Source organism: Cricetulus griseus, chromosome 5 (genome assembly GCF_003668045.3).
Source record: "Cricetulus griseus strain 17A/GY chromosome 5, alternate assembly CriGri-PICRH-1.0, whole genome shotgun sequence".
Taxonomy (NCBI): domain Eukaryota; kingdom Metazoa; phylum Chordata; class Mammalia; order Rodentia; family Cricetidae; genus Cricetulus; species Cricetulus griseus.
The window spans coordinates 46,248,864-46,272,380 of record NC_048598.1 but is presented as its reverse complement, the minus strand read 5'-3'; positions in this window follow the sequence as shown (position 1 = coordinate 46,272,380).

Genomic DNA, 23,517 nt, shown 5'->3' with positions numbered 1-23,517 from the left:
AAGGAACTCTTAAAGCAAATGGAACTCAGGTTCAGCTTCTGCCACTTAACACTTGAAGATGGTGTCTCTACAACAACCAAAGGCATCTTTAAGTTTTCAATTTATTTCCTGATTGCCTTTCAACTTGAGGATGAAGTCTTGATACTGTTCATCAAGGCTAGTTCTATGTCCATGTTAGAAAAATTTCTGTTTATTAATGTATGTGTCTCTGAAACCATGTTTTGGTAATTTTATTTTTGTTCACAAAGCTCATCCTGTGCATTAGTAACACAGGCTTCTCTGAAGCTGTGTCTTCCCCTAAGGTTTAGGCCTAAATGTCTGAGAAACTTGTTTCTTGTCCCCCATGTTCCAGCAACCATCCCTACTACTTGTGGACTTTGAGGACAAGGACAGGCTGGAATGGTTCCATTCTTCTAGAGTTCCTGCTTCCTAATCACTGGACGCTTTACTTTATTTCCTGCACCTCCACGCAGAAAATCTTCATTATTCCTCAATTAATAATAACAACATTAAACTGTCTTCATTTTCATGAAGCACTTAGTAGCTTCACAGATGTTTCCAGGGGAAATAGAAATCTGTGTGTGTATCTGGGAAAGCTAATGATTAGAAGAGTTTCACATCACAACCAACCAAGCAGCCTCAAATGAAACAATAACATCAGCATCCCATTGCCACATGGTTTTTCCTCCCTGCCTTTATTTCTTGTGTTCCTTCTTTTTTATTTTTCTTCTGTGTGTAAAGCTTTCCCCAGAGTGGCTTGCTCATTTTGTATGTGGAGCCTCTTATTGCCTTGCCCTACATCCATCTGAAACCCATGACCGTAGATTGTAATCTAATCTGAAGAACACACCAACCTTCAACAGATACCCAGCAATTCAAGTAAACCCTAGCTTGCTAGACACAAAGGATGCCACATTAAAGATGCTGATTGTTGCCACGATAAAACTCTATAACCAAATCACAACTTTTATTTAGAAAAAAATCAATGTCTAAGTAGAGTGAAGTACTTCCTGTTCTGTGGACAACTGCTGTTGAGCACGGAGAGAAGTCTGCTCTTCTTTCTCTGCTGTTTAACTTCCTGAGGGATTGGACAGTTCTGTTGTTCCTAACTTAACATTCCAGGTCCAGAGTATTTCAGAAAACACTGTTGTTTGAGCTTTGATGGACTACCTGATGTACTTATTTATTTGCAGGCATGCATGTATATGTGATGCAAAACAAGCAAGTCACTTTGCCTTCAGATATTATAGTATAATTCTTACCATTTAGTAAACTACACAGGTGTGCATTAGGGCTCAAGTTTTGATTGGGATGAGACATTATGGAGGGTCCAGAATTTTTCACTAACTATGTTTGTGAGGGTGAAATGACACAAGTTGTTTTGGAAATCAACTAAAAGTAGACTGTTAGATGCCACTTAAGCAGCATTGTTTTTGAGGATTTAGGGTCAGTTACGGATAAGGATAGGCTGACAGACAGGAGAAGTATGACAGAAATCATGAAAGATGAAGGAAAAGGGGAAGAGTAGAGCAATTTATCTCAGTGTTCTTAATCTACTGAAACATATTCAAATTACTGGAAGCAATTTTCTCTGAAATATTGAGTGGAGTTTTTCTGATTCCCAGCGTGGGCATAATAGCTCAGCAAATTGCACAGATAAAGAATGAGATAATGGGGCAGATAAGTGGCTAATGGGAAAATTGGTTACCAGTAGTTGTTCTGCAGAGTAAGGATAAGGTAATTCACCTAACACTGGTGTGCCGCTGGCTGCACACACAATGGAGGTTTGTTTAACAGAACATGCATACAGGATGATCTGTCTTTTCTCTTTCAACCTGAGAATCTTTGAACAAAAACTTTGCTTCTGATGTGTAATTTTGCATACATTAACTGCTCATTTCCAATGCATGTAGTGAAAACAGAACAGTTATGCAACATTGAATCACTAAGGCATTGCATTATCAAAGCATCACTGAAATATCTCCAATTGTAATTTAGATTTAGTCAGAAGGTCAGCATGGAGCAATCTATAAAACTCCTGAACTCCTATCTTCTACACACTCATGGATTCACAGTGGAGTGACTTAGTACTTAACTTGAATCCCCTCGTATAAAACCACTTAATCTCTTTGTGCTGTGAATTTTTCATCTTCCATTAAAAGTTTAGATCACCTCTTAACTCCCCCATAGATCTGACAAATCGGTATTCCAGACAGCAGAATACAATAGAGAAGAGTCATTTTCTTCCCCTAGAGTGGATTAGAGATAACCGATACAGCAAGCGACATGTCCTTTTCTCATTGCTTTCCTGGGTCACGATTTCCTCCCACATGCTAGGAGAGTGTTATACTAGATATTTAATAGACCCTTGTGGACTGAATAACGTTCCTTCTGTGTGGTCAGGAGTCCTCATAGACTTTTGCAATTATTCTCCAGATTTAGACACTAGGGTATTAAAGGAGATGTCCATTTTATCAGGGACACTTCTAAAAAGGATGGGTTTAACTTTGGGGTAAGGTGAAGAAAATGGTTATAGTCAGACCTTTTCTTGGAATGGATCTAAGCTGCCCTAAATAGAACTTTTTTTTGTCATGATTATGCTCTAAAAGCTGAGACATATGATCATTTTTGATAAATGGAAACATTATGTAATCTAGGCAAGGGAGATTCATCTTTGGAAGGGAACTTAGTGGAAAGATATTATTACCCCACCTCAAAAGCTGGATGAATAAGTCCTCAGATGAGAGAAACGGAAACCGCAGGTGGTCTAAAAAAGCTCAGAACCATAAGAAGTAGGAAGAATGTGAAAAGAAGGGGTTGCACTCTGACCACAAGAAGAGTCATCAAAATCTCCCTGTGTGCTGTTTCCATGGAGCTTTCCTGGGAGATGAATGGCAGAGGGCTTTTGGCTTCTAATTTTAGCCAAAAGGAAAGTGTGTTCTGTTATATATGGCCCATGAAAAAAGAGAGTCAGAGTAAGGATGAGGAATGTATTTAAAGGGGAGTAATAGCCTTTTACTGATTGTTTAGGTGTCTTTAAAGTAGACACGAAGATACATGTCAGTCACTGAGGATGCTGGCTGATGGAGAAATATGAAGGACCAAGGAGCCTGAGAATCTTAGGGGCATCTTTTGAAAGCCCCAAATCTGCATCCTTATATCTTCTTTGCATCAAGCATCAAGGTCACACAAAAAGTTAAATTTGTCAAAGTCCCTGTGGTAAATACTGTCAAGGAGACAAACCAGCCTGCACCCCATCCCGAACCCTACCTCAGCCTATCCTAGACAATCTTTGAAATGGAGTGCCTTTGTGTATTTGTAAGTAAAAAAAATACCTGACAAACTACAAACCACCCTATGCTCTTGAGTAGTGTTCCATGGAAAGAAACCAGAATTTGTTGGAAGATGGAACATTTTTAATGTCACCCCAAAGTCTCACTAAGTAGTGCTCTAGGCACATGAAACTATAGTGGTCTTCATTTTAAAACTTCCCCACATCAGTGACACCTGGGTCACCTTGTATACTTTGTGGGTTACACCTCCCACCCGCTACATGCTGTCTATCAAAGAATCAGTCATGGAATTAATTTCAGGCTCTCTGAGATCACAGTGTTAATCATGTGGCTTTTATAAAAAATGTTTATGGAGAGGCTACAATGACCCAATGATGTGTTTTGCTGTAAAATTGATTCTCTTATATTGCATTGTACACAAAAGCAGTTGAGAATTTGTTTTTGAGAACTCTTAACCCTGAGAAAATCTTCAGTTCATCTTCTCTAAGACTCATTTTCATTGTTTGTAGATTGAAGATAATAAATCTTATTGTCCAAAGTTCTTATCAACAAAGCCGTTAAAGCTGCAGTGGTACAAAGATAGGAGATCTTGGGGAAATTAATTTCTACAAATATTTCTTACTTTTCATTTTGATTAAAGAGTTTGAAGTAAAACTACTAACCTCTCTTCAAAAGCTTCTGTCCCTATCCAGGACTCAAGAAAACATATTTAATTCTGAATAAATGAATCAGTCTTAGCAGTTTGTTTAATCTATGCTTTGACTTTCATCTTTTTGCATTTTCTTGCAGTAGCAGCAGTAGAAATTGAATCAACTGTAGTTGAAAACTTGTTTTAGTTAGGGTTTCTATCACTGGGAAGATACACCATGACCCTGGCAAATCTTATAACGGAAAACATTTAATTGGGGTGGCTCTCTTACAGTTCAGAGTTTTAGTCCATTAGCATCATGGTGGGTCACGGTGGTGTGCAGGAAGACATATACTGGAGAAGTATTTCGGAGTCCTACATCTTGCAGCCAATAGGAAGTAGTCAAAGACACTGGGTATGGCTTGAGCATATATGAGACCTTAAAGCCCACCTCCCCAGTGACACACTTCTGCCAACAAGGTCACACCCACTCCATTAAGGCCACACCCACCCCAACAAGGCCTCACCTCTTAATAGTGCCATTCCCTTTGGGGCCATATGACTGAACTTAAAATATTTTCCAAAATCAATGCAGTTTTTGTTTTGTTTTTATTTTTGGTTTTTCAAGATAGGGTTTCTCTGTTACCCTTGGCTGCCCTGGACCTCACTCTGTAGACCAAGCTAGCCTCAGACTCACAGAGATCAGACTGCCTCTGCCTCCCAAGTACTGGGACTAAAGGCATTCACTACCATATCCTGGTCAATGTAGGTTTTCAATACCTTTGTTACTACCCAACTCAGTTCCTAGACAATTTTTTTTTGTTTTTACTTTTTATTTGAATTTTAAACAAGATTGTGTTACATGTCAATCCCAGTTCCCACTCCCTCCCCTCCTCCCATATCACCCCTCCCAACTAATACCCTACTTATCACATATCCTTTTTGTTCCCCAGGGAGGGTGAGGCCTTCCACAGGGGGGCATCAGAGTCTCTCATATCCTTTGGGATAGGGCCTAGGCCCACCCCCGTGTGTCTTGGCTCAGGGGGTATCCCTGTATGTGGAATGGGCTCCCAAAATCCACACCTAAGCTAGGGATAAGTACTGAACTATTACAGGAGGTCTCATAGATTTCCGAGGTCTCCTCACTGAAACCCATGTTCCTGGGGTCTGGATCAGTCCCATGCTGGTTTCCCAGCTATCAGTCTGGGGACCAAGAGTTCCCTGTTGTTGAGGTCAGCTGTTTCTGTGGGTTTGACCAGCTTGGTCTGGACCCCTTTGCCCATCACTCATTCTTCTATGCAACTGGATTCCAGTTCAGTTCAGTGTTTATCTGTGGGTGTCTGCTTCTACTTCCACCAGATGCTGGATGAAGGCTATAGGATGACATATAAGATATCATCAATCTCATTATCAGGGGAGGGCATTTAAGGTAGTCTCTCCTCTTTTGCTTAGATTGTTAGTTGGTGTCATCTTTGTAGATCTCCAGACCTTTCCCTAGTACCTGATTTCTCTGTAAACCTAAAATGTCTCCCTCCTAAAAGAAAATTTAAATCCATCCACATTTTGTTCTTCCTTCCTTTCTTTATATCCATTCTCATATCCATCATCTCAATCTATTTTTATGTGTTATTGTGGAAGACTCATTTGGTGGTCTACTTATCTCCTTTAAAACCAATATTTCTATTTTAATAAGTCCTTCCTAGTTAGGGCAATATTACTCAACTGATCAATTTATAATGCTAACTCTTTTTTTTTGAGACAGGGTTTCTCTGTGGCTTTGGAGCCTGTCCTGGAACTAGCTCTTGTAGACCAGGCTGTTCTCGAACTCACAGAGATCTGCCTGCCTCTGCCGCCTGAGTGCTGGGATTAAAGGCATGTGCCACTACCGCCCGGCTCTCTTAATATGCTCTTTATTTCACCTTTCTTTCAGTATCAAGTCCAGTCTCTTTTTGACATTCATGGACTTCCTGTGCTTTGGATACTTTCCATCCAGCTCATTATACCTCTATGATTACTTCAATGAACAATAACTCTCTATTATTGATGTTGTTCTGCCTTTAATATCTTTCTTATTTTGGGGGGAATAAATCAAGGCTAGATTCTAACTGAACTGCTTCCACTCTCCTGCTGCTAAATTTTAGCTATAAAACATCACATGGCTGAGACGACACTTTTCTTTTAAAATATACCCCACCCCATTAAAGCACCAGAGATATTGCACAAAAAGTAGTTATAAATAGATTCATTTTTACAACTCTTTCTCTCTCTCTCTCTCTCTCTCTCTCTCTCTCTCTCTCTCTCTCTCTGTGTGTGTGTGTGTGTGTGTGTGTTGAACCTAGGATCTTAGACATGCTAGGGAGCTCTGTATCTATCTACACCCCCATCTCTTTGCTCCAATTCTTAAACTTGTAGTCAATGGAGTTAAAGAAATAATACTTTGCTACAAAACCAGGGACTGTGGAGGTTTTTGTTTGTTTGTTTTTATTTTTGTTTTTTTGAGACAGGGTTTCTCTGTGTATCATTGACTGTCCTGGAACACACTCTGTAGACCAGGCTGGCCTTGAACTCACAAAGATCTGCATGCCTCTGCCTCCCTAGTGCTGGAATTAAAGGCATGCACCCCCCCTGCCCCTGGCTGGACTGTGAAGTCTTAAGGCAGTGGTTCTCCACCTTCCTAATGTTGTGATCCTTTAGTATAGTTGCTCATGTTGGGGTGACTCACCACTATAAGATTACCTCATTGTTCCTTCATAACTGAAATTTGCTGTTGTTATGAATTACAATGTAAATATATGTCATACAGGATATCTGATATATGACCCCTGTGTGGGTTGAGAACCGCTGTGATAATACGGCTCCATGGCCATCCATATGCACATGGGAAATTGTTTCAGGACTGAACTGTTGTGTGAGTAGCTCTTGAACATAACCTATCATAGTGTATGTCTACAAGTGCGGCTTTTCAGTCTTTACCACAGTCTTCCAAATTCTGGTAACTTTCCCGCTGGTTTTGCCATATTACTCTTGAAAATGTAAGCAAGCATAATTCAGTCTATGTCAGGCGATTCAAGGTAATATTAGAAACCAGTTGCTAGCCAGGAAGATGTCTCAGTGGATAAGTCCTTGTTGTGTAAACATAAAGACCTAGGTTTGATGTCTAGTACCCATTTATAAACACAGTCACCAAACTGTTGGGGAGGTTGAGAAAGGAGCATCCCCTGGCCTTGCTGTCTAACTAGACTAGCTGAAGTGATGGGAAAACCAGTATGGGAAAAAAAGGGGAGAGTGACTGAGGAGGGCACCCAGTGTTGACTTCTGGCTCCATAGACATGTATGCACATTAGCATGCACACCTTTACATACCTGCATACAACCACACAGAGATTTTGTTAGAAGTCAATGCATTACTTATCAAATACTGAGCTTTTATATAGTATATTATAAATATGTATGCAAATGCACATGGATTTTGCTTGGCTATTGCAACAAGTGCAATATGTTTATGCAATAATAAGCAGATAAACATGAAATGAAGTCCTAATTTTTGTGGAGTCGTTATTTTTGTTATCTAAGTTGGTCCTACTGTGAAGGTGTGTATACCAGAATATTGACTGCCATCACACAACCAGTTTGGCTGTGCACTTTGTTAGTATTGACTTCTCTTAAATACTAATGCATCATTAAACAATTTAGTGTTTAATGTAATTATATCATCTAACTATTTTGTAAGATTTTACTTCGTGTCTTAGTCTATTTTTGATGCCATGACAAATGAACAGGAAATTATATTTTATTGCTATGTAAGCTAGAAAGTGCAAGATTAATGTGCCGATGTTTAGCAAGGACCATCTTATGATGTGTTTTTGTGGAAGAGACACAATACCCAGTTAATAACAAGTAGCAAATTAATCATCATCATTGTTATTCTTTAGAAATTTGGAACCTCAACTTGAGTGGATCAGTGAGGTTTTCATTTACCATCTTCTGTGTATTTTAAGTAGATGGAACCTAGTTTGGGGATATTCATTGTAACTAGTCCTTGGAATAAAGGATGCTGTATACAGAGCAGACTCGATAATAATAACAAATACATTATTAGATGCATTAGATTAAGAATTGCAATAAAAAGTTGCAAAGGCAATGCTGAAACATATGCCAGTAATGCAGTAGTTGACACCCTCTATTTCCAAAGTCCTCCAGAATTCCAGGCTAGAAGAGTAGTCTTGCCTTCTTTGGGAACATTGATATCAGCCACATGGTGAGCACTGGGTGGCTACAGTCAACTTTCAACCAGGAGGAAGAGAAATGTGGAGGAGGCCTGTACTCTCATAGTTGCAACTATGCAATGCATCACCTCCATCCATGGCCCATTTTGGAGAAATGAGGATGGCTACACTTGACTTCCCGGGAAGGCATAAAAATAGATCCTGCTGAGTATCCAGTATTTTTCAGCATAGTTTTTATTTTTGTTTACCCTTTTAAAAGCAGCTCATAATAAAAAAAAACACTTCCATGCTTCTTATAAAAATTTACCTAGCAAAATTGGGTATGTTAATTAAGCAACTTAAATATCTCACAAATATTTTAAAGCGAAACCTATAAATAAGCTCCTACTATGCCTTTTCTATGATACATACTTGGGGAGCAAAATACAACATTTTGAAGCTTTCCCTGTAAGAGGTTTCCTGAGGAGATAAAAGTTCAGGACAGAAAAAATACTAGCTTAAAATAAAAATAGTTGGGTGAGAAATAAGCTCCCATATAACTAGCTCTTGGGAAAATAGGAAAATAAAAAGTATATAGGAACATAAGAGAAGATAAATCGGCTGCAAATATAATGGTTCCAAGAGGCTTTTATGGGAAAGAATAATGGGAGTGGGGTTTGGAATGAATGTAAAGCCACAGAAGACTTACATAGAGCATGAAATTACTCAATGTTAGGGAAAAGAGCTACCACAATCACCTAAAATGGTATTTGAGACTAACATGGAATCTGGCACCTTAGCAATGTTTATTAAATAAACTGAAATGGAGTGAGAACTGTGAGGCTGAGGCTGGTTAATGATACAGTCATCCTTTAGGGCTGCAATAAACTGCTCAAATAGCTAGAAAATGGCTAGTAGGTAGACCACAGGGACATATTTCTGCAAACAGTAGCATAGAAATATCATTTGATTCTATACAGAAAGGCCTTTGAATGCTTTGACAGTGACAGGGATCCTATAATGAATTTATTTAAGCACCACTTGAATTTCCATGACTTTAAAACTGTTGATGTAGACTATCACTTTTACAGGATACATTGATTTCACGAAGGGAGTATCTAGACAGATGTTCAGTTTTGCAGACGTTCCTGAGGGTTTCTGAGACCTTAGAACATGTTGGGAACAATAAGATTTAGAGTACAATTTCTGTGGATTACAGTCTTTGTCATAGAAAGCCCTCCAGTAAACCTTTTATTCTATCTCCATTTACCAGCTGGCTGTGGATGGTCAAGCTGGTGTGTCAGCAATGTTGAAGGTGACAGACAGGCCCCTGATGCCTGCTTAAGAACAGAAGCCCCCCCCACTTATTCTTTCTCCCAAACAGAAACAAAAGTTGAATTCATGCCCCTGTGAAGTGAGCATTTACTGTTGAACCAATGAGATTTTTATCTTCTTCTCTTTAACCACAGGCAACATTTTCCTTAACTAACAGAGTGTGTGATACCAGAGATTCCTATTTCATCATTATGTTTTACTATGCTCAATAAGTTGTATTGATTGTGACATGGGTATTGTGAAATTTTGTTACCCATTTTAACCACTGAGCCATCTCTCCAGCTCTTGTTATCCATTTTAAATAAGATACATTGAATTCCTCAAAAAGGAATGCCAAGAATCCATTTTGAATTTTGTTTTTGTTTAGATTTACATTTTTCTGTAATAAAATGCAAACATATTGAGTTTGTTAATAAATGAAAATAAAAATCAAGCTAATTCTAATATACAAAAAGCCCCTCTTATTCTGGAGATGACCCCAGGGAAGAATCTAAGCAATAGTGGAGAGGGCACCTTAACTGCCCTTCCCTATAATGGGATTGACTTTAAAAGCCATCACAGAACCTCCATTCAGTAGCTGATAGAATCAGAAGCAGAGATCCACAGCTAAGCACTGAGCTAGACTCCTGGAATCCTGTTGTAGAGGGGGAGGAATGATGAGCAAATGGGTCAAGACCATGTTTGGGAAACCCACAGAAACGGCTGAGCCCTGCATGTGGGAGCTCACTGACTCTGGATTGACATCTGGGGAACCTATATAAGACCAAACCAGGCCTACTGGGTGACAGTTGCTGCGAGGCTTGGGGAGTCTATGGGGACGCTGGCAGTGGAACCAGTATTTATCCCTAATGCACGAACTGGCTTTTTGGAGACCATTCCTCATGGAGGGATTCCTTGCTCAGCCTAGATATAGGGGAGAGCACTGTCACATCCCCAAATGATGTGACAGACTTTGATGATTCCCCATGGAAGGCCTCATCCTCTCTGAGGAGTGGATAGGGGTCGGATGGGGAGATGGTGGAGGATGGGAGATGGTGGAGGATGGGAGGAGAGGGAACTGGGATTGGTATGTAAAATAAGATTGGTTATCAAAAAGTTTATTAACAAAAAAGAAAAACAAAACAAAAACCTCTAATTCTGTTTTACTGATCCTTTGCACATATTCATACAGAGGCATATTTTTTCTGTTTTTTCAGACTTTTTTGGATCTCTGATTCCCATTTTTAACTTCCTGATTCAGCTTTTATTTCTTAAAATTTATTTATTTTTAACTTTCTTTTGCAATTTATTAGTTCTCTGCAAATTTCATACAATGTATTTTTTCATATTCTTCTAGCCTCCCAAAACACTTCCCAGATCCATGCCCCATTTCCATACCAATACAATTTCATGTCCTCTTCTGTTTTTCCTTTTCTTTTTTCTCCATCCAGTACAATTTGTGCTGCCATGTAATCATGAATGATTGGTCTTCTACTCAAGTGTGGTAGACCTCCAGGGTCCACAGTCTTAAAACAATGGACTCTCGCACTCCCAGGAGTTTTCAGTTGCCAATGGCTCCTCAGCTAGGGGTGGGATTTCCTAGTCACCTCCCCTCTTCATATTGGGGTTTTCCCTTGGTTAGAGCTTGCACAGGTCTGCTACATGCTGTCACAAGTGCTCCAAGTTCAAGTGTGCAACTGTCCCACTGTGACCAGAAAACAGTTTACTTTAGCCACTTATCACCTCAGCCTCATCCAGTCTTTCGTACCCCTCTTCCCAATGATCTCTGAGCTTTGGGAGGATGTGTACTATAGATATTTCTTATTTTCTGTATCTTGACTAATTGTCATTCTTTGAGTTAATGGCCATCAACTGATAAAAAAGGTTTCTGATGAGGGTTAAGAGATATATTATGGGCATAATAATAAGTCACTGGGGGATGGTTTAACACCATTCATTTAGTGGAACCTACCTAGCTTATGATCCTGATAATTGTGCCAGATATGAGTTTCATCTTGTGGATTGGGCATAAACCCAATCAGAAAGGAGTTGTTTGCTCCCATGACATTCATACTTATTTTGCACCAGTGGGCTTGCCATGGCAGGCCATTTGTCACTGCAGCTCACCCAGCTGTGAACTCTGATTTAGTTCATGTCTTCATTGATTTTTCTTATTCCTATTTGGAATCCAGAAGGCTTCTTCCTGGCTTTGAGGTAAGGTGGTTTTAAACAGATGCTTAAAACTCTTTCTTCATCTCTCAGGTGCTTCCCAGTGCCAGCTTTGCCTTTCCCAGATTCAACACATTTCCCTTATTGGTGTTTCTATCATACTATCCAGCTGGCTAGTTGAGTCATTGAGCTATAACATCCTTTTCCTATAACAACCTTTTTGGCCTCTTGGAAGTAACTGTTCTTTAATCAGTCCAGTCTGTTTTCTGACCAAGTATCCTCAAGTACTCAGGAAGAGCAGGTCCTATAACCCTGTCCGCAGTGAGTACCAAGCCAACTACTATTCCTGGTGATTGCTTCTTGTAGCGGGCATCAGTTGAATATCTCCTTTGCCCACCTTCAGAATACAGTCCTCTGTTTCTCTCTTTTCATTTCATTTTGTTATTATTATTATATACTTTTTCCTTTTCTTGAGAAATCAAACAATCTCTTCATGCTGGGTTCTTTGTCCAAGGCTTAGAATCTCATAGCTTGAAAATAGAATTTGGTGTTCTTTAATTTTACAGTTGATTACTATCAAGTACATGTCCTTTAGTGGAGCAGAAATTTCATGATAGTGGAAATATTCGGAGAGGGAGTCAGCAGGGAACTAAGATGTTTGAATATATGAAGCTCAACGGATCCATCTAGCAGATATTAGCCAGCAAAAACCAGGATCATTATGTATATTTTTAAAGGTCTTAAAAGGTAAGGAAGAGTAAGATGACCAAAGGGGTCAAGACAAGGCTGAAGAAACCCACAGAGACAGTTGATGTGAACAAGGGGGAGCTCTTGGACCCCAGACTGATAGCTGGGAAACCAGCATAGGACTGTTCCAGACCCTCTGAATGAGGATGTCAGTTTGATGTTCTGGTTAGTCTATGGGGCTTCTGATAGTGGATCAGTATTTACAGTATTTATCTCTAATACATGAATGGACTCTGGGAACCTATTCCACATAGAGGGATACTCTCTCAGCATAGACACACAGTCCCTGTTCCAAATGAAAGGACAGATTTTGAAGATCCCCATGGAAGGCCTCACCCTTCCTAGGGAGCAGAAAGGGGATGGGATAGGATGTTGGTGGGGGGCAGAGGAGGAGGAGAGGGTGAGAGAACTGGGATAGACATGTAAATAAATGAAGCTTGTTTCTAATTTAAATAAAAAAGGGGAAAAAAAAGGTAAGAAGCCTGAGCAAGATGAGACAGCATGAAAACAGGCATCCCTGAGAGGCTTTTTGGTGATGACTTTGAAAATGAATCACTTATTCAGATGTATCATTCAGATAAACAATATTTGTCATAAGGAAGTAGACTAACACTTGCATGTAAAGTAAAACATAATTCTGGAACCAGGTTTGGTGATGCATGGTTGTCGTCACAGCACTTGGGAGGTTTAGACAGGAGGCTTGTAAGTTTGAGGACAGCCTGGACTATGGTGAGATCAAGTCTTAACAAACAACACACAAAAGAGCCCAATAACAACAACAATCAATGGGTAAATATATTTTCTCTGCATGACCTTCAAGTGCTATAATTGGATCTGTGAAGGATCTGCAGATCTCATACCATTCCATTTAGCCATGCATCTTCCAGATCAAGCTAAAATCACATAACCACAGATCATGTGTCTGTCTGGTCCTGGTACCTAACAGCGCCTGTCTACAGAAAGCCTTAATAAGTATTTGTTATATATAAATTAATAAATGTCCCCTCTAAAGAGGTTTATTTTATTGTGTTTGAACCCTATTATATGATATTGCAACCTATATTACCTAAGAGGTCTCAGATTATTCTATCTGGAGATTTGGAGCTAAAATACTCCTTTACATTTCATCCAGTAGAGATAAGGAGGTGAGATATTTGGATTCCGCAGTGACCAGGTATTGCCAGTAGGTGGCTTCCTCAAAACGGATGTCACACCTAGTGAAGCTACTTTCTGGTGGGTATTTGCAGGGGAACTTATCAGTGATCTGTCAACAGCCAAACTCTTCACTCCTCACAGGATGAGCTCCTCGGTTCTGAAGGGGGAGTGTGTACCACAGCATCTGCTGCTAGCCCTTGAATCATCCGACGCCATTACTTCAGAGTGAGTTTGGTTGCATCTGGAAACGTAGTAGAAAATGCGAAGATCCCTGCTTCTGGGGATACAAAAGAAGCTCTGTAGATGAAGAACTCTACCAACACTGTGGTGCATTTGGTCTTGAGATCCCACCTGTACTTATCAATTTACTCTTCTGTCACCCATTTGTGATTCTTATCACCCTCAGCCGACATGTTTGCCTCCTCACTAGTGGGAAGAAACTTGTCCACAGACTATAAACTAAGGTTGTTTCCTCCAAGCATGGACGGGACCTAGCACCTTTCCAGTATTCCTGCAATTAGATAGCAATTAATTCTGGATTGATTATCGACGACTTTTGTCTTCCATCCCTTTGTCCTCCTACCTGGAGCAGTAATATTGTTGCTTTCACCATAATCTTTTTATTTTGTTTCTTAAATAATGAGGACCTGGGTGGGAAGGCCATTATTCTGTGGAAGCAGTTAGGGTGCTGTTCATCGCAGTGTTGGTGATACATATTGAAGCAAAACATCTCTTCCAATTGTTGTTTTCTAGGGATAGAGTGGTTTGCTTTTTAGATCTGTGTACTCGATCTGGCCAGTACTTTAATTCTAACTCCAACTCAGGAGAGTTCTCCACTATCTTGTGAGCATGACCTGTTCTCCCATTCTCCAAAGTTTACAGAATGTTCAGGGTATTTGTCCTTTGTGTTTATCACTCTACTGGTGCTCTCTCTTCTCCCTCAGACATTCCCTCAGATTCCGGTCCATGTCCAGGACAACATGAATATCAGGCAGCTGATGTGCTTAAAGTGCATGTTCTTATGTTGGACTTAGCTGTGTTTGGGCCACACTTGTACACCACAAGATATTTTCCCCATAGAACAAATGATTTCATAAGGAGTTAATGACTTTTCAGGGAAACTGGCCCAGGGTAATTTCACATGTGGAGTTTTCCTTGTGTTCAATGAATTCCCAGGTTAGTCATGGTACACTTTCCAGACATTCATGTCACTGACTTGGAATTCTGATTTGGTCTTCACTTTGAACGTGAAACTATTTATAACAGTATGGAACATAGGATTTAATTAAGCATATGAGTGGAAAATGCATGCTTTGTGGTTAACTTGCCTTCATGTAAGTTTTAAAATCAGTTGCAAATTTTTCCATCACTTATCTTTTTCCTGCTTTCCTCTCCTCCCTTTTCTGTTGTTTTTTCTCATTTTCTAAGTTGTAGTTGAAACAAGCTGTTCAGATATTGTTCTCATTGATAGCTTACATCCTCTATTCCAGTCAGTTCTATCTCACAGAACATCACAAGGTTAGAGAGATAACCCCTGCCTAATGTGGGAACAAAATGGTTCTATTTTCTAAGATGGAGAAGTTGCTGTGTTTATTTCCAGATGACTCCATATGTCATTAAAAATGAAATTGGGATTTTTTTAAAAGGAAATGTTAATATTTCATTCTTATCTTTGTGTTTATTGGGATAAAATTCCCTAGTTATCTTAATGATTCCCAGATCTCTGTAACCTTTATTTGTCACTCTCCAAAATGCTAGAGTGGATGGCATGGATGTTCTGGGGACAGGAATGACTTCATGTGGCTTTACATTGTCAGGTTTCTTTTGGTAGTGTTCCTTTTAGAAGAAGTAGAGGAGAGAGACAAATAAGGATTTCCATGGTGTGAAGATTGTTTGATCCCCTACTGCAAGTAGAGCACATTTTCTCCGTGTGTGTTGAAGGGTTCTGGGATCTCTGTGATGTAATTAGGTCAAGGGGTCTCCATTCTTGTGAAAATGGACAAAAATCCCATGAGAGTGGGGGAGATTGGGTATTATAAAGTAAAATCAGCATCTTCCCACAGTTTCCTCTAAAATTATTTCTTTTCGAAGCACACATGATTTTTTTTTCTGCTTTCATACCCTGACATGTTGGATTCAAGAGACCCTCACTAGACATACGAGCCTTGAGTTTCTCTGCCTGAAGACCATAATCTAAGTGAACCTTTTTTTCTTTATAAATTACCCAGTCTCAAGTATCACAAATAGCAATAATGGGAGCCAAGATGGTAGATTAGCAGTACTTCGTGATTCCACATGATTTGAATTCAACATGGCTAGAGAAGAATTGTCCAGTGAAGTGAATAGTGGAGGGAGTCCACTGAAGTTCAGTAGAGCACAGACAATGTCAATGCAGAGTACACCTCAAAGGCAATAAGAATGGTTTGATCTTCAGACATTATTAGTGACTATGGCCCATGTATGTGGACTCAGGTTGCCCTAGATAGAAGGTTATACCATCAATGAGGTTACATATAAACTTTTTATAACCTATTATATAGGTCAATAGTTATAAAACAAAGCAAGTCATAAATTAAGAAATTTCCCAAATACAATGGTGAAGACCACAAGAAGGCAGATTACAGCAAAACAGGGAATCCTTGCTGTAGGTTTCAGAAACCATCTATGATAATCTTACTTTAGGGTTGGTGAAAGCTTTTGGTCCATGAAGAATATATTTTGGAGGTTTTACTTGATAATTAAAAGAATATTAGGCCAGACAGAGGGGTGGGAAATGGAGTCCATAATAGGAGCCAAAAATAGCCCATGGTCATTTAGCCATGGGTCTGTAATTTTCCAAGTCTCCAAAATCCTGAAACTTAGCCTAACAGAATCTTTAGCACAGGTATGCCTTTTTGCCTCTGAAAACTTAAACTCTGACAGAAATTCCCAATTTACACTTTTCCTTGAACTCATAGAAAACATCACTGCAAATCTCTGTCTTTCTTTTGGCCCAAGGCCCTTGAAGCAAAATCATTGAAACATGTATGCAGTGGGATTTGTGCCCGAGTGTACTTTCTCTTTAAGATTGGTAGTTTCTGTGACCAGCTAGAGGTGGGTACACTGAGTTGTCCTAGGGATTGCATGTTGGGACCAGACAGTAGGCCTTACAAAGGTACAGTGGTGGGTGGTGGGTGTTGTGACCTATCCACCTGTACCACTACAGCTTGTTTCTCTATACTCCATGTTGACTTCAAGAGAGCACCAGGCACCAACAGATCCAGAGCCATCAGTATCAGCCATCCCTGCAGTACTTAAGCTAATCTGATAAGAGTAAATTTCAGTCAAGAGAACTTTGTTTTCATGCTACCCACGATAGAATCTGCATTGTTAACGTGCCTGGATTTTTAAGCACTTCGAAGATATGTCACTGGGTGTGTCTGTGACAGAGGTTTACTGTATTGGTTTAATGAGAAGGGAAGACCCACCCTCAATGTTGGCAGCACCATCCCAAGTGCTGGAGCTGAGACTGTAAAAAAAACAGTGGTGATCAACATCCCTAATGCTGCAACCCTTTAATAATTTGTCCTGTTGTGGTGACTTCCAACTGTAAAATGATTTTCATTGCTACTTCATGACTGTAATTTTGTTGCTGTTATGAATCATAATATAAATACGTGTTTTCCAATGGTCTTAGGTGACACCTATGAAATGGTTGTTTGACTCCCAAAGGAGTCACAACCCACAGGTTAAGAACCTCTGGTATGATGGAATTCCCTGATGCTGCCTCTTATTTGTGGAGTCTCCACAGCATGTGAACTCCACCATCCCTTCTCCACAGGGCCAGATGAAGTTTTCTTAACCTGTGAGCTAAACTAAACTCTCCCTCCCTCCCTCCCTCCCTCCCTCCCTCCTTCCCTCCCTCCCTCCCTCCTTCCCTTCCTTCCTCTCTCCCTCCCTCCCAAGTTGCTTCTTTCAGGTTTCTGGCCACAGTAGTGAGAAGAGTAGATAACACAATGCCTTGTACTAGCCAGAGCCAGAGTCTCTCAACCCTCTCAGGGCTGAAGCCTGCACCAACACACAAAAGAGTGTGACACAAAAATAATGGGTTATCTCACTCAGGATGTTTTTTTTCTAGTTCTGTCCACTTGCCTGTAAATTTTAGGATGTCATTTTTTCTTACCACTGAGTAGTACTCTGTTGTGTAAATATACCACATTTTCTTTATCCATTCTTCAGTTGAGGGGCATCTAGGTTGTTTCCAAGATCTGGCTATTACAAATAATGTTGCTATGAACATAGTTGAGCAATATAGTGTGTATTCACTCTTACGTGGATACCAGACATAAAGCAAAGGATAATCAGTCTACAATCTACAACCTCAGAGAATCTAGAACCCTCTTCTAGAAACATATGGAAGCAGATGGATAAATCCACAACTAACCATTGGGCCAATCGAAGTGAGTGAAGAGTGATAATATAAGCAAGGGAGTCAAGACCATGATGGGGAAACCCCAGAATCAACTGACCCGAGATAGTTAGTGAGAGGTCTGACAAATGGGGAACCTGCAAAAGACCAAACTAGATTCCCTTAATATAGGTGACAATGGGTGAGACTGGGACAATATATGAGGCCACTGGCAGTTGGTTCAAGATCTAACTCTAATGCATAAACTAAGTTAATGGAGCCCATTCTGTATAGAGAGATACCTTGCTCAGCCTAGACTTAAGAGTGTGGGGTGTGGAGAGGTGCCTTGGTCCTGCCTCAATGAGATGATGGGACAGACTTAGTAGACTTCCTAGGGGAGGCCTTACTCCCTAGCAGATGGGAGGTGAGGGGAGTGGGGGGAGCAGGAGGAGAGAAGGGAGGGGGAACAGGGATTGGAACAACTCCTTGCTTGTTAATAAAAATAATTTTGTTCAAAAAGATCAATGGATTAGCCCAGGCTTTGCTTCTTCTCAAGAAGACACAGAAAGAAGTTCATTTGGCAGACTTAGTAAGTACTCTTGCTGGCAAGACCACCCTAGATGGAGCAGTGCTGTTTTCAAAAAGAAAATGCTTCAGTTAAGGCTTTGGGTTATTTAAAAATGTTTGCTGACTGATTTGAACACAAATGTATGTATATAGATAGATGTATATTGTCATTTTCCTATTTTATTTGCATATATTACTTTTTATCCAGTTCTTTTCATAATTTTAAAAGTGTGTGTGTGTGTGTGTGTGTGTGTGTGTGGAGAGAGAGAGAGAGAGAGAGAGAGAGAGAGAGAGAGAGAGAGATTTCAAGTTTCAACTCTGGCCAGTACTGTAGTACCGTTTGGGCTTTCCCTGTTATACTTTCTCTTCCATCTATTCCAGGCACTGTTTCTGTGTACAGCATTTTAAAGTCATTTCTTTGTTTTTTGAAAAAAACATATACTATTTCCTATACTTGCAATAGGCTCCCTTCTTTCCTCCCCTTTGAGTTATTTGTTCTTCCTTATCTATTTTCCTTATCTTTTCTCTGTGAAGAGCAATGTCAGGACCAGCCAACTTAGGCCACATAAGTAAAATGCTGGTTAAACAAAGAACAGAAGGAAAGCAGTTTGTTTTCGTTACATATAGGAATACAATGTCTATTGTTTTATTATGTGAATGTTTGTTTTTTAAATATTAGAGTCAAATCAATTGTGGCTATTTCTATAGTTTTCCTTTGAGACGTAGAGAAGTGATCTACTTTTCCATGGGTTCCATAAGGAGTGTCCATTTTGAAAGCCCTGAAATACATGTAGTTGTCATATACAGAATGTGGGTCCTAGATACCTGTTACTGCTTATGTTTGGCTGGAGAAGGAGAAGATGATGTGTACATACATTTTGAAGTACATTATAGTCAATATAGTTCTTCTAAATTAAAGAAATGAATCAGAACAAAGAATAGAATAGAGATTAGCATGCTTACTTAAGTGAATAAAACCTCCCACTCTTTCAAGCCTAGCTCTTTTCTCAATCATCTGAGTTGCAACATAGTTCTTTCCTAAGTAGTAAGAATCCAAATTAAGACATAGTCTCTGTAAGTTTGTAAATTTTTGTGTTCTTGTGGACTTAGATTCAAATTCCTAACTAAATCTACCTCCAATGATGGGGATTTTAAAATAAATGTGTAGAAACAACTGTACACTGTAGTAAAATCCCCTTTGGTTTAATGATTCAGCTTGAAAAGGTGAAATCTATTCAAGCCATCAAAGGAGATATATAGTAATATAAACACAAGATCCTTAGTAAATTCTTTCCTTTTTTCTTCATTCCTTCAAAGATACTTTTAAGAATTTCAATCTATTTTTATCACACTCAACCTTCTCCCCCAACTACTCCCAGGCCCACTTCATTTTTCTCCTTCTCTGTTCACCCAAATTTGCATCTCTTACAAAACAAACAAACAAACAAACAAACAAATGTTATCATTTCCAACTTGTGCTGTAAATATACTCTTGGGTGTGTGGCTGTCCACGGGAACATGGTTGATATGGTCCACTGGTCTCACCAACTCCCCATCTCCCAGCAGTTTTCATTTGTCAATATCTCCTCAGTTAAGAGTGGGACTTCTTGCCTACCTCCTCTCTCCATGCTGGAATTTTTGTCTGGCTTAAGCTGTCTTGGGTCTTGCGCATATTGTCATAATGGCTATATCCAGAAAACACTGTCTTCTTACACTCAAAACTGCTACCTCTGGCTCTTACATTTATTCTGCCCCCTCTTCCACAATCATTCTTGAATCTTTGGATGAGGGTGTATGAAACAGATGTTCCCTACAGGGCTGAGCATGCCAGTTCCAGTCTCTCATTCTCTGGACCATAAGCACTTGTGGAGTATCTGTGCTAATCATTTACTGAATAAAGAAGCTTCTCTGATGAGAGTTGAGTCATTGGAGGTTGGTTTAACATTGGAGAAGTTCTTTGTACAGCTAGTCAAACCTTGGTAGGCTGGAATATGTGTACAGAACTTATCTTTGGGCACCATGATGGCAGCATAAGTCTGGGCTTTCTACCTAGAGTTCTATTCTTGTCTTTATACTCCCTTTTCTATACCTCCTCTCCATCTTTTTTCCTATCCTCCTTCATTTTTCCCTCTCTCCTTTTGGTTTTGTTCATAATTTTAAGTTAAGGAGCTACTCTGAAATCGCTAGTCAAACATCAAGTGTACAGAAACATTCTGCATAGTAAGTTCTGTGTTGATCACTGTCTTAATTTGTAAGACAGTTTCATTAAGGCTGTGTGTGGAGAATGATACATTTTTCTATTTGTATAATACATTTCCTGCCTTAAAGTTGTTCAACCAAAAGGATGGGATTATTTCTCTAGTTGATTAGTAATTCTTATTCCATAGATACAGTTTAATCTGATTGAAGAAATATCACAATTTTGTATAGCAATTTATAATTCTGACATTTGAAATGTTTGACTCTTTTATAATTTTTATTTTCAACAATATATAATTAAAGATTTCTACTTAAGTATTGCCCACATTTACCTATAGGAAGAAAAATATTGAACATTAATTTAGCCCATGTGAACCTAATGGTTAAATATGTAACATTAAATTAGACATTATTGGCTGTATGACTATCCACACACTTGCTAAATCTCTCGCTTTGGAGAATAAACATATAGGAAGCATAATAGAACAAATCTGAGAAAGATGTATATTATCCTTTTGTTCAGTGTTTCTAATTTCATATCATAATGTAGCACAGCCTTATGCTGAGCTCCCCCTGCAGATTGAGCAGTTACAGCAGACTTTTTTAAAAAAATCGTAGATGTAACAAGCACATATCACATTTCTGCAATGATCTTATGAAAAAAATCACACTATAATAAGTTGTCAATGTAAAACAAGAATAATGGAAAGAAGCAAGGTGTAGATTAATCAGCTTTATAATACAACGATTTTGAGTTTCCACTGGAGTAAATCCAAATTAGCTCTACCCCACACTTTATCAATGCTTTAGTAGACCATATCTTTCATAGTATATTACTTAGTATCCATGCATCCAGGATGACGTTTTTCTGTATAATGAAGAGGCAAGTTTGATGCTTGTTTTCACGTCCTTCCAAATTTGGGTAGTCCTTTAACTTGACAACCTATTTAGACAAAGACCAGCGGCATTCAGTTTATGACCTGTGTGCTGGTTGGATTGGTGTACTGCTCACTCTTAAGGGTCTGGATTCTATTTAATATGACAGTGACACTTAAAATGGGAGCAGAGTACCCAGTGTTTATATGGCCTGAAGTTCATCTTCATCAGGTTTGAAGGTAACTGCATCAAAATGTATAGTGTTGCTGGAAGGTTTTATGGAAAAGTTATTCAATCTTGACCTTGCAGTATTGATTAGGGTGTACCCAGAGTATAACAGTTTTTTTTTTTTAGATAAGAATAAAGGTTAACTGAGACTTAGAGATAGTGAAGAGAATTTTAACTATGCACATTCCAAGACTTGTACAAAATGAGGTAGATAATCCAGTGTGATATTAAGGTAGGAAGGACACAAGAAGGGATAATGGAAGTTGGACAGTGAAGGTCACCATGGGAGGGCTTTAAATTCCAGGAGACTCTTGAGCTTCAGCTGATTCCATAGAAAATGATACATGCACTTCATACTTTGGAAGGTGATGCATGTATCTGTTTAGATGATAAGAGAAAATAGATTGCAAATAGTAATAATTCTGTGAATTGGAAAGCAATGAGAGTCTATGGTAAGAGGTACATATAATGCCATGAATTTGAAAAGGAGTGGACACAGAAGGAATTGGGGGGAGTGTAGGGAAATATGCAAATACAGTACTCGTGTGAAATCTTCAAAAAACAAATAAAATAATTAAAATCCTAAAATGAGATGAGCTATGTCAACTACAGACAGTTGAGGGAAGATAAATAAAATTTGGTGTTTGATAGAGTCCAAGGAAAGAGATGACTTTGATGGTGAGCAACATAGATTCCTCAAGTTTCTCTTACCCTTTGACCAGCAACATAATGGAACATAGCCTTGTGTAGAACTAACTTGGATTCAATTCAGTGGGAAGCTAAAATCTCTTCAAACCTGATATGCATGTTGTTACTTAGCATTGCTGTTGCCTGGCATGTGACAGAACCTGCAGTAAGAAAACGCACAGCAATTCATTATGGTTTGCAGATGATTGACTGTTGAATATGATACAGATCCCATGTGCATGGGAATGTACAGGGTACAAGTTCTTGGAATACCTTACTCCTTTTTTTCAGGGCGTTGTAAGTGCCTTCTTTTTAGAAGAGTCTGAGTTTACTACTTAGGAGACACTTTAACAATTTTAGGCTTCAGTTTAGGAAACACCTCTGGTCAGTGGGTGGCAGTATTGCACAGAAAGTGCCCAGACTTTGTGGTCAGAACAGTTGTCAAACCCTAGAACCAGGCCTGCTCCTTTATCCCAAGGCTCCCAGCCAGGTATCTAGAATGACTTGATTTTCTATTGAAATACAGATTCTCATACTATAACAGTTAGAGATTTTGATTCAGTCAGTCTGGGAGTGGCAGCACATAAGGGTATGTCATTTTGAGAGTTAGCTAATTATGGAATTTGATCTTTTTGAGGTTTCGTTTTCATAGCATTGTTGTGAAAGTTACATGAGGAAAATACACGTGTCTAAAGCAACTTTTTCTTCCCCTTTCGAATATGCCATCATTTATCATCAATTTGAAACTTGAACAAAGGAGATTGTATAGCAGAAAGAAAACTGGTGAATTTTGTCCAACTTAAGAGAGAAAATACAGTATTAATTGGATAATACTGAATAGACAGTAGAAAGTACAAGTCCTCTGTTTTAATTTTTAAATTTTCTATTATTTTGAGATTATAGCATAAATGATCGATAAATTGATAAATTTCCTCCTTCCCTTCCTCTAAGCTCTCCCATATACTTCCCCTGTTCTATTTCAAATTAACGGCCTCCTTTTCATTAATTGTTGTTATACACAAATTTATATATAAATTTAGGAACACAAACATATATACATTC